General features: G+C 45.5%; 1 protein-coding gene and 1 long non-coding RNA gene across 2 annotated transcripts in view; one reads left to right on the top strand and one right to left on the bottom strand.

Moving 5' to 3' along the window:
- Positions 1-12,012, top strand: part of LOC144139290 (GTP-binding protein Di-Ras2) — a 120,051-nt gene that overhangs the window by 92,177 nt on the left and 15,862 nt on the right. The window lies entirely within an intron of this gene.
- LOC144139289 (uncharacterized) lies at positions 7,706-9,767 on the bottom strand. Its single transcript, XR_013316134.1, has 4 exons — positions 9,654-9,767; positions 8,246-8,387; positions 7,919-8,056; positions 7,706-7,831 (listed from the first exon to the last, which is right to left on the bottom strand). It is a non-coding gene; the product is annotated as an uncharacterized LOC144139289 (long non-coding RNA).

The following is a 12,012-nucleotide window of genomic DNA, read 5'->3' on the forward strand; positions in this document are numbered from 1 at the left end:
GGAAGAGAAAAAATGAAGCATGGGTAGCCTTCTCCGCCCCGAAAGCCGCGGCCGCGATATTCGCGCTCACCCCAACTTTTTCTACGTTCCGCCGCTGCTCACGTGGCTTGCTGGATCTTCACGGACATCAGCGGAGCTGACAACAGAGGACATTGCCCAGACCGTGAGCGTTCAGGATGAAGAAGAGAAGATGGCAGCGAGGATGGCATGAACAACGATGCCTCTGAGGGTGCCGCAGCAGCACTCGAAGACTACGACGAGCACGCGACGACTGCGGATGTGGTGGACAGTATACAAAAACTCCGCACATGTCCGGGGAAAAACCGCACGGCCACTGATTCACTCCCCAGGAATGTGTAAGAGTTTGAGTCCTTTGTGCTAGGAAGCTTGTGCTACTCGCGCTAGATGAAAATCGCCAACCACTTTAAATAAACGTGCATTGTTTCATAATCACTAGTGCATTTTTTTGTGAAAAATGACTCCAAGGATGCACTGCTGTACACGTAGGTCGTTTTAGGCATTTAAATACTATTTGGTTTCTTAAATTTTGCGATTTCACTATAACGACCTTTCAGGATACCGAGCGATTTTCCACGGTCCCCTGAAGTTCGTTATATCGAGATTTCACTGTATAGTTATCGCCAGCACGGAGTGCCACTGCGTGGTTTGCTCGTCGCAGCAGATGCACCTTTAGTTTCGGTTTTGCTTCTGTGGCTTTCTTTTTAAAGTGGCTATCGAATGCGTTTACTGCTGCAACTGAAGGAAAGCCGGCCAATAGCCATTACACCGCTCTAATGAGGTGATTCCGGTGGTCTAAGAACGCCAAGACTAGGGAAAGAGAGAAAAACGTTCGGAGATTAATGAGGTGATTCCGGTGGTCTAAGAACGCCAAGACTAGGGAAAGAGAGAAAAACGTTCGGAGATTGTTTTTAAGTTATCTGACAGGCATAGAGTCATATTTCTTGGCTGATATACTTGTCGACCTCCTGAATTAAGTACTGGATTTGTCGGTTGACAACTTTCCGCAAGAATTTAAGATTTCGAAGAAAAGGTGAAAAATTGGTGGCAGGGTCCCTTTAAGCATTTCAGACAACTCGCGTCCCGTGCCAGCGCCCCATCACGCCATGCATACTGCTACTATTATCTCGGAGTAATCTCTCTCATTAGGTTCAGTACGTTATGGGCGTACTCTGTGGTACACAAAAGCAGAAAGTATTTAAATTGCTCTGCAGCCCTACGCCCTGCATGCGTCATGTCACAGATGTAGCGCCCCACACAAAAATATTTTTTCCTTTGTGTTGACTTTGTGTTTCTCCTATGTTTACTATGTGGCCCTTCTTTATACTTTTACTTAAAGTGGTCCTGAAATACCTTCCGCCGATGCATGGATGTACATGTAACCAAATAAAGCAATGTATTAGCAATCTCCTCCCCCAAGAATTTTGTTAAAGCGATGCGTATTAGCTGAGAAATCGTAAATCAAAAACCGCGCATTATCGTCGCGCCGCGTTTCCTCCTCCTTTCAACTTACTCTCCGCTGTTGACGGAGTGCAAGCCTTCCCTCCCAGGATGCTGCGCTCCTCAGCGGTGACGTACTTCCGCTATTGCGCTGCTCACACTGCCGTCTGCTACGGGCAAGCTTTGTTGACACCATGAATCGCGCACTCCGCTCAAGGCTGGAAAAGTGACCGAAAAATCTGGCCGCATAAGTGCGGCGGCCTGGCCTTGCCCTTTCGCGGTGTACGTTGCTGCAGTTGCTATCACCGGCACGTGACTTTTTATCGGCGACGAACTCGCAGCCGCACGGGGAGGATCGTGCGCTCGTTCTCTTTGATGCACCGCGCACTGTTTATCCCAAAAGCGCCGTATCAGATGTGGCCCCCCTGGTGCCGGGTCTTATTTTGCGGCGGTGGTAATTCCTGCCGGAAGCATGTGAAAAAAGACATTTTAAACCGATACAGAACCCGTGCACAAAACGCTTCAATCATGGGACCAGTTCAGCTTGGGGCGCCGCGTGGTGGAGAGCGGCAACGTTGGCAAAACATGCTTCGCCACGGCCCTGAGCTTTCTAGCGCTGGAGCGAGCGCCATTTCTTTGACAATCTCAAACATCGGTTGCCTTGGCAACAAGGCACAAACCACTCTAGAAGTCCGTTACGGTTCCGTGATCCCGGTTCAGCTCGGGTCCCCATCTCGCAACAGCTGGGCACTGCAGGCGTACCACTCACTCACATTGGGAAGTTCAAGATGCGTTTGGCATTACAGGAGGCGATGGTGAGTGTGTTGTGGACGCCTTTGTTTCGCGATGAAATGCGACGTTGTGCTTCTGCGGGTGGATAGTGCTTCCCATGGTCTGGATTATCTTTCTCGAGCGACGTACGACTCAACCTCGCATGGGGTATGTGCAGTGTGCGTGACTAAAAGCCATCTCGGCTTGTGCGGCAGAGTTGAGTGACTTGCTGTTCGTCCCCGCAAACCGCGCGCGAGGTGAGTGCCGAATTTACGAAGGGCAGGAGGAAGCAACCGATCGTCTGTCAATCGCGGTTCAGACTTGCAACGCATGTTGTGACGTTGTATTCGTTCGAAACGCATCTCTGGATTGTTTTGAAGTTTAGTAAAATGTATGCGTCAAACCCGGGCATTCGGCTCAGGGCGTCCTCTGCGATTGCACGAAATAAGTGCCATGGGGCTTCGACGCTTTCTTTATGGTACGTACTCACGTAAGATAATGTCGATGTCGTGTTATGGCCGTCATTCAATAGAAACGGTGAAGTGTTTGTTTACACTTGTTTCGTTTGACGTAAAATGTCCAAGCACTCCGGCACTACGCTGGCAGATCAGCCGGCGAGCCGAAGCTGAGCAGACGACCCATTTTTTTTGCCGGAAGTGCGGGAAAAAGTCACCCATTAGCAGGATGTCTAGCTCATGACGAACATCTGGGAATCGATGACGTAGACATGTGAAGATGGCGGCGTCCAAACACACGAAGGGAAGGGTGAGAAAAAAGCGACAAACTTTGCAACAAAAGTGTGAGCCTTCCGCTGCGCGTAAAAGAGTAATATTGGCACAGATGACGTTGACGACACAATCTAACGATTGCGCTAGTTCATTTAGTGTTCTCAAAACGCCTTTCAGGGCCCCTTTAATGTTACCGCTGAGACACAAACAGTTTGCGTAGTTGTAACAGACTGCAAGACAAACGGGCATGATGGTTTACCTTTGTGTGTGCTAGGTAAAAAAGAAGTTTAAATCACTACATAAAGATTTTATTTTGGGTGAGAAGTTTAGAATTTTAAAACAATAGCTGCCTTCTTTTTCTGAGTGCCGTAATTCTATTGCGCATGTGTGTACTCAAGACAAAATGAAGTCAATGACTTTGGCTTATTTCCTTTGTGTTGCCGGGTGGAACATAGAACTATTTGCTGCGTTATTTTTTTTTTCTGAAGTGCGGTAAACTTTAAACAATCTTGTCACGCGTACTCAAGTAAACATGAAGCCAAGCATGTAAGCCTTATTATTTTTTGGCTTGGCTAGTTAGTAAAAAAAAAGGCCCGTAAAAACTCCGATTAAAACATTTTCTCGCGTTGTTCACCAAGTGATGCATCTCCGCTTCGTGTAAACATCCCAGGTCAAGTTAAAGCTGGTTTTAAAGAAATGGGAAATAAAAACAAAGACTAAAACAAAAGATGTCCGCTCGTACTGCTCGAAACACAATAAAACCGAAAGGCCACAGCACAAGGCACGTGAGCAGTGCCAACGCGATGAAGTTGTTTAAAATAAGCCAACCCATCGTATGGTGGCAGAGACACGGGTAAAAGGGGAACAAAAAATTGTACTTACGTGGCAGGCGCGGCAAAATCTATCGTCATTCGACGACATTTGAAGTGAAGTAAGCAGATAAGCGGCCATCTTGTATTGGAGTTATAACACCATGACTCATATTTTCTCCTTAAGCTATTTTTGTATATTTATATATTTGATTCAAATTTGTTAGTTGTCACTTCCCTCTAAGTTTGCTAAAGGATTTTTTTTTTCAATAATGTTTCTTTCCACTTCAAAGTTCAGGGCGATGCATTTCGGCTTTCTGGTCAGCCAACGTGTGTCGGCTTACTGTCGGCCCGGCAGAAGCACATTGTTATCCCCCAATGTATTTATAGGTTTCGATCTTTCTTCTGGTGACGTGGTTGTGCAAGAAAAGGAAAAGGGGACGGGGGGTGCTTTGTCGTCGTACTCAGTGTGCGACAGGCGGCTTTGAGCCCTCCCGTGGACGTCTAAACGAAGGGGCACTAGGCCTCTGCGACGAACGCGAACGACGTGGACTGACGCCGTAAACCAGGACGCTCGCCGGGAAATGAGACCAGGCGATGCCCCTAAAAGTTAATATAAGGCAGCTTTGTACGGGCCCTATGGCGAAATCAGGCCGATTTCGGAAGCGTCCGGCTAAGTTCGTCGGGTTTTCGTTACTGTTGTTTTTGTTGTTGCTGGTGATGTTACTTGTGTTGTGTTTGTTGTTTTTGTTCATTTACTTATAGGCGAGCATAGCCTACTATGCGACGAACACACATAGCTCTGTTTCGGTGCGCGTATTTGTCAGGAGAACAACAGTACTTGTACCCATTCTCAGAAGACCAGAAATAGATGGAATACAACCACCTTCATATATTTTTTTGCTTTAGCCTTCGTTTTTAATGTCTGCGTCAGGTTGTGCAATGTGGGTACATTTACACAGCTCTTTTTTTCTAGTCAGCGGGGACTCGTAGGAACCAGGTGTAATCGTGAGATATTGTTTTTTTTCTCATTCTTTCGTCCTACAGTACTAACGTTTAAATTCGGAAGAATGAAGATCTAAATCAGGAAATGAATCTTCAATTTAAGCGGGTTTGTGTTGAACAGCCTAAACCAACTTAGTTCGCCTTTCTTGTCGAAGGGGTACTTTTCAAGCAGATGGCATGTTCACTTGGTGGAACGTTGTTGGCGTGCTAAAACCTTCATACATCATGAACAAAATCCGACTCTACACTCTTAATCTGGATCCACATAAGATCCACTTAGTAACTGGAACTTTTTTGCAAAAAAGTTCCACTTATATATTTGGAACCGTGTTCCACATACCCTGAAAATGTAAGTGGAACAGAGCACCACATATTTTTGCAGCTACATTATCTGGATCGGCGTTCCAAATAAAAGTATACGGATCACTGTTCCAAATAAACGGGTAGTGTAAGTTACTGGAACACTGATCCACGTAAAATGATTATGGATTTCGCCGGTGCGCCGTTCTAGGTACCTTCAGACCAGCTGTTTCTATAAAACGGTGTTCCGATAGGCGTTGAGAAGCTGTCTATGGGACTCCACTTTTCCAATATACCTGCTTTCCTGTTGGTATAAATTGAGGTCATTTGCCAGGCTGGCGGATGCATTGGTATCAGAAGGAAACCGCAAGCATCATTCTAACGCAGCCTTGACATATGGCCCACAGTGATACCAACAATTGGAAAACAGAAACCGCCGCAGCAGTGTGGTCCCTGACAGTTCCCAACAGTTGCCTATCGGAGCACAGTTCTATATAAAAGTTGGTCTGAGATACGTGGAGCGGCACACAGAGACTTTGGCTTCATCCGCCGCATCCTGTTCTGGGTTTTGGCTGCATGTAAAAGAAACAAGACTCGCATTAAAATACATACCAAACCAACTATTAGCACTGATACAATGCTTTTCAAAACACTAAGCAAATTTTATTCGCCGGTATGATTACGTACATTTGAGATACGGAGACATATCTGTTTCCACTTGGGCAGAAAATGACCATTTCCAGCCGGAACATTTATCTGAGGTAAAATTCACTGTTGCGTGCTATACAAACCCTACTAGTATCATGACAACAGTATGCTTGTGACCAAAGCACTGCCTCTAACAAGCAAGAAATGCAACTTAGTCCAAAGTAAACACCTTTTTCAAGCCAAATATGTATATTTCGCATTCTTCTAGGGCTTAGGTGTCAGCTAAGATACAGTACAAAAATTGATTAATAAAGCCCCAAACCGTCTGTGTAAATAATTACTCTCACGTTTGCATCCATCAACAGCAGCACGGCCATGGAAAAAAATTTCGAGCTGCATTTGAAAAATAAAAACGTTACAGTGCAGTGCCATTAACTATATTAACAGAGTAACAGAGTAGCTGAAAAGGCAGCCTGCGCTTTGTGTCAATAATGAAAAATTGCAAAGGAAAGCACGACTTCACTTTTGCAATTGACATGCCGCTTGCATCTACCAATCATTTGAACCACGACATATGTTTCCGAAGAGGCTTCAACGTCTAACAATAATTTAAAACACCAAGTAGAGTGACCACATCAAGTCTTTCAACAGAGCTTTCTACTTAAATGACACCAGGCCACTGTTAAATGGCCAAGAACTCTCTGCAAAAGTCCCAAGAACTCTCCAAAGTCGCATAAGTTTCAGGAGATTAAATGAAATATACGGCGAGGAGGATGACCACATCTTGATGTGACAACGCAGGCGGAAAATCCATGACGTGTTTCTTGCAGACAATATTTACGCTGCCATTTTCTTCTCTCCAAATAACTGGACCTCGAGAATAACTGGACCACGTCATGTACCTTTAAAGGAGTACTGACACGAAATTTTTATGTTACGTTTTTTTCGCTGCTATGCGTGCCTACGAGCCCACTAATCATAGAATGACAGATTAGACGGTCGAGCGCAGCGTAAACATTCATTTACGGCGTCGTTTATTCGTGCCAGTTTCGGTTTCGACTGAAAAACGCCGAGTGGCCGCCATGACAGCATGTATAACATGACGTCACCATTCTTGCCTTATCGCTGCCTCTCTGGAAGCGCGCGCGAGCGAGCGCCCGCGCGCGCCCAGACCGGCCGAGGTTTTCGCCGTCCCCACAGGCCCGGGCAGCATGACGTCAGTCCCAAAACCATGACGTGTACACACGCCCGAGCAGCGCGCGCCAACCACAGCCAGCGCGTCGGCTTCGTCACGGGAGCCCCGACGTCGGCAGTTTGGGGCACGTAGCAGATGATGTCACGTCGGCCCGCTCTGGGCTTTCTCGTGCGGGCGAAGATTAAAATGTATTTTAAATATGTTTCGCTGAACGGTTGCTGTTGAAACTTGCTGGGAGATATCTCCTGATGAAAAGGAAGCGTTTTACATAGTTATCTCAGCTTTGAAATTTCGTGTCAGTACTCCTTTAAGGAAGGAACAAGAAAATTTTGTTAGACGATGGCCTTAAATGAGGGAGTTGCTTAGGATACCCCTTTTATAGCACAGTAATTGATTGAAATATCAGCGATTTCTTGGTTTCTTTTCTGGGATTGCTGCTAACAATGTACAAAAAATATTAGCACAGACTGTCAATGGCCGTTCTCTAATTCTGGAAAGCAACCGCAGTGGGCGTGGCCGTGGTGCCGTATTATCACAGCAGCAACTCTCAATGTGAAAGCAAAATGTTTGCAAAACTTGAATGCAAAATAATAATTTTTTTGTCCACATGTTGCAGCATCCGAAACAGGCTGAATGTGAAGGTATTTCCCAATATTGGAGTTCACGATTTATTTTTAACAGTAAGATTTTGCTACAAAGAAAACTACCAATAATTCAGTCCCGCAAAAATAAGATGCCAGCTTCAGTAAACACTACCATAAATTGAGTCCCACAAAAATAAAATGCCAACTTACCCAACTAAAATTAAGATGCAGGCGTTCCTGGCAGGGCCTCCTCGGAGTGCATTTCCAGGAAAGTTTTGCCAACGTGTTCCCAAAAGCTGTTACTGTCGTTTTCACCTACAGGTCAAGTTGTCACTGAAATGGTGTTCCGAAGCCATTACGTATATTGCAACTACCTAAAAAGGGACCATCAAAGTTCCAGAACTGGGAGTGCGTACTTACTTGTAGAATGCAATGATTTCATCCCGTACAACGGCTTTCATGTGATTCCTTTTCGTGAACACACGCCTTCAAGAACCAGGAAAAATGGCAGTATGCATTCCTTGTTCCATTGTTTTAAGTCCCGGTCCGCCCTATTTCCTAGAAAATAAAAACAGTATAAAAATATCGAAGCATAAATTTACGCTTCCCTCTAAGAAGGGAGAACTACAAGATCTCGTACAATGCCTGATTAGTTGTGCTAAAATTTATTTTGCAGCACGAGCCCTGGTAACGTTTTCAGGCGAAACAATTTTAAATATAAAAATATTTGAACGTCTTGAGGCTCACCTGTCATTGCTCCATGCGGAGTGGTGAACGTCTGTATAATACGCAACACTCAAGAGGCACTCTTTCGTGGCCTTATGACTTCCACAATGCATTCATAATCTGCCACACTTGTCACGACGACGCCTCGGCGTGCCGAAGATGTCTTCAGCCACAGTGAATGCCACAGCCATGATTTCTGAGGTATATGTAAGGAATGGAAATAATTCGTTTTAATTTCTGTTCTTCAGACAAAGGAGAACAATTGTCGCAAACTACCAGTGTAGAGACAAATGTCTCCACAGTCAGCCATAGTCTGCATCTGGACAGGTTATACAGATCGAATACAGAATGTAGCAATCTGCTTTCGCAGTGTATTTTATAAGTTAAAGGAAGCACAGAAATGGGTTAATGTTGGGTGCACATAGTGATGCAAGAACTTATCACCTCAGCGTTGTCGGAAATTATTTCGACTCTCGGGTTACCACCGACATTGACGGCATAAAAATGCAAGAGTGGCTTATTTCTAACGCGGTTCGTGAAGTAGCAACCACTAATTATGGATATTGGATAATTATCCTGAAGTGTCTGTCAAGTTACCAGTGACATTAACAGCCTAGAAACGGCAGCACACTTTCTATATACCCGCTGCGTGTTTCCACATTTCTTCCCCCAGACAAAAGAAACGTTTGTTACTGCGGTACTGCTAAGACAACAACTGTTCCTTCCATTTCTCTGCACTTCAGGCAATGTAAAATAGATCATCTCAATTGGTCAAAGGAATTTGAAGAAGCATGGAACATAAACATGAAACATGAAAACATGGAACATATTAACGTAAGATGACGCCTTGAAAGCACATCAACACAACTCGAAATAGCGTCTACCTTGCGCGCAACGGGCAAGGTCGAAGACTCCCGGTCGGCGGTCTGGTAAGCACAGTAAATGCATTCTACTCAGCAGACTAACACAACGCCGCAATTACCACGCAAGTTTTAAAAATACCAATAAATCTAAGGACGAACGCTCCGACAAACCTAGTTGGAAGTTGTACACGTGTGCACGTGCGATTATCGCGAGCGACTAACCCGAGAAGATTCGCTACCGCAAAGATGCACAGCAACCGTCAATAGACAACTAAGCAAAGCCACACAGTAAGGGTACATCCAATAATGAAACACGCAAACCAGCAACTTCCTTATAGCAATGGCTAACGTACGCAGTCAGAAATGCCCAGCCGACTCTGACCCACGAACACAGAAGTTTTGGTAAATTACGGCTGCAAACGTTTCTCCAACACAAAATGTTACACGCCGCGACCACAAGCATGGACGACACACGAACAACGGGCTGCGGTATGTTTATCGGACGCAGTTAACAAGGATGTCACTGAACAACAACCGTTACCAGCACATAAATAAGCAGCACTGACCTTTTTTGCGCCTCCTGGAAAAACTCCACTTCGTCGAACAGGAAATACAGCCCGGGGATATGAAAACATTCGCAGTTGCACGCCGCAATCACCCCAATCAAACTGCTAACGGCGCAAACGGTTCTCGCCAGCGTGACCGAGAATTTCTTTAGTAAATATCAGGCGCATCGCGCGAGCAATTGAGAAACCCGCTTGGGAATGCCACTGGTGGCGCTGCATGCGGAAGACCGTAAATTAGCGGAGGGAATCCTGGAAGATGGGAGCGCTGCTGTTGTTTAAAGAGTTGACGCAGTCCCGATTTTCATCCGTCGTCGTCGTACCCGTTGCAGCCCCACTGTATTGTGAATCAACGCAAAAAAAATTCCCCCGCATTTCCCCGAGGGGGAGAATGTGAAAGTGCGAATGCACGGTTGTCGGCCCGCTTGCGGCGCTTGCGCTCGGCCCCCGCAGCCCACCGCCTCGCCGCCTTCTCTTCCATCTCTTCCATCGGGTTTGTAGTATCACGTGTACACCATGGTTATCAAGCCGCTATAACGCCGCTGAGTCGCCAACGCACGCCGCTGACGACGTAGTTTGAATGCGTTAAAGATATAAGGCGCGTTACTGACAATATCAGCGTCGCGTCCGTGGCTTATTCGGTAGAGCGTCGGGCTGCGGCCCGCAAAGTCCTCGGATCGAAACCTGGCGCCGGATGCTGTTTCTTCTTTAAAGAGCGCTGCGGACGCCGCCGACGCCGGCGGTGGATGGTTTGGGGTCGCTTATAAAGTGCGCACTTAAAACAGCTCTGCCGGGCTGCTGCTGACGCATGCGCATGGAATGCGCTACTGGAGTGGCGGTCTTTTCCTCATGGCTTCGGCAAACTTTCGTTCTCGCGGAGGCTTTGGCGATGCGCCCGCATAAGAGCTCATACAAACTCGGCACACGTGATAGCTTTTATTTGATTCGGAAAACGGGCATATGCGTCTAAGCGGACGTTTACGCCCGCTGACGCCGTAACAAAGCTCAGATAATAGCCGTGTTAGCGCGTTAGTACTGGCTAAAGTTGTTTCTCGCGGAGGGCCGTGAGTGCGTGCGATATCCGAACTTAACTTTGGATGACAATTTCTGCGTTACTGTTTACAATGAACGCAAAATGGCGTGGCTTCATTTACTGTTTTTCTTGACAACAAGCCTTTCCGTACTCAATAAAATATACTGCGACGCTCTTAGATACCCACGTTATATAAAGCTACTTACAGCTAATTAGCGAGTAATAATACATCGGCCCGTGTCCCAGCCCTTTTCCCTCCTGAACACCAATACTACAGGAAAACAGCAACTGGGGAAGCAGCTGGAGAAGGCGGGTCATTCAATGAACTTCAATTACTATAACAAGACACAACAGCAAGTTAATTCTGCGCATTTTTGCCGTTACTGCACAGCATAATTAGGAATTACAATGTCATTTCAGCATTATTACATACAAAATAATGCAGGTATCACGTTGTATATTTAGTTGTCCAAGTTTAGTTCCGTTCACCCAGTCAACCGCTCCCTGCAAAGAGGCTTTTGTTTTTGCTTGTGGATATTAAAAGGGACTCACCTGTTAGCATTTCTATCGGACTTACTACGTCATGACCAACGGACTTAAAAACCATCGTGCGCCAATACGAACAGTTTTACAAATACATACCGATATTCACAAAGGCCTATTTTGCTTATTTTAGATATATGTCGCTTCTCTACTGAAACAAAGAAATAAAACTCTCGCATGGTAGACCGCTAGCGCCTTCCAGTGAAGACTGGATAAACCAAAATGCTTTTCTTGTTTTTTTTCTATCTCTGCAAAGAAATGATATACAGCAGACTCCCGTTAAGACGAACCCGAAGGGACCGTAAAATGTATTCGTATTATCCGAAATTCGTCTTAAGCGGAGGTGTATTGCATTGAGGACGTTACAAGAGAAAAATGTTCTGGTTCTTAATCAGTGTTCGTTTTAACCAAGTTCGTCTTAACGAGGGTCTACTGTATTTCTAGAAGAAGCAAACCGCGTCGTTAGTGTCATTTCTGTGAATTTGTAAAACTTTTTGTATCGGTACATGGTGCTTTTGAATTAGTAAGTCTCATGAATTTGCGTTATGAATTAGTGAGTCCCATATAAATTGGATCAGGTGAGTCACCCTTAATAGCATGCACGAGACGAAAAATGCTAACGAACATCCAAGCATATATAACTGCATTCGTGACATGCTGCGTGCAGTGTAAAATGCGGCACAGTCGGTTAACACTACGTATATACCGCATCAGGGCATAAATAACGTGGACTAAGTAGCTATTTACAGCAGATTGCAGCCATTTATACGTTCCTGTAAATCACTT

The sequence above is a fragment of the Haemaphysalis longicornis genome, unplaced genomic scaffold (genome assembly GCF_048455015.1).
Source record: "Haemaphysalis longicornis isolate Haplotype H1 unplaced genomic scaffold, Haemaphysalis longicornis Haplotype H1 scaffold_5, whole genome shotgun sequence".
NCBI classification, from domain to species: Eukaryota; Metazoa; Arthropoda; class Arachnida; order Ixodida; family Ixodidae; genus Haemaphysalis; species Haemaphysalis longicornis.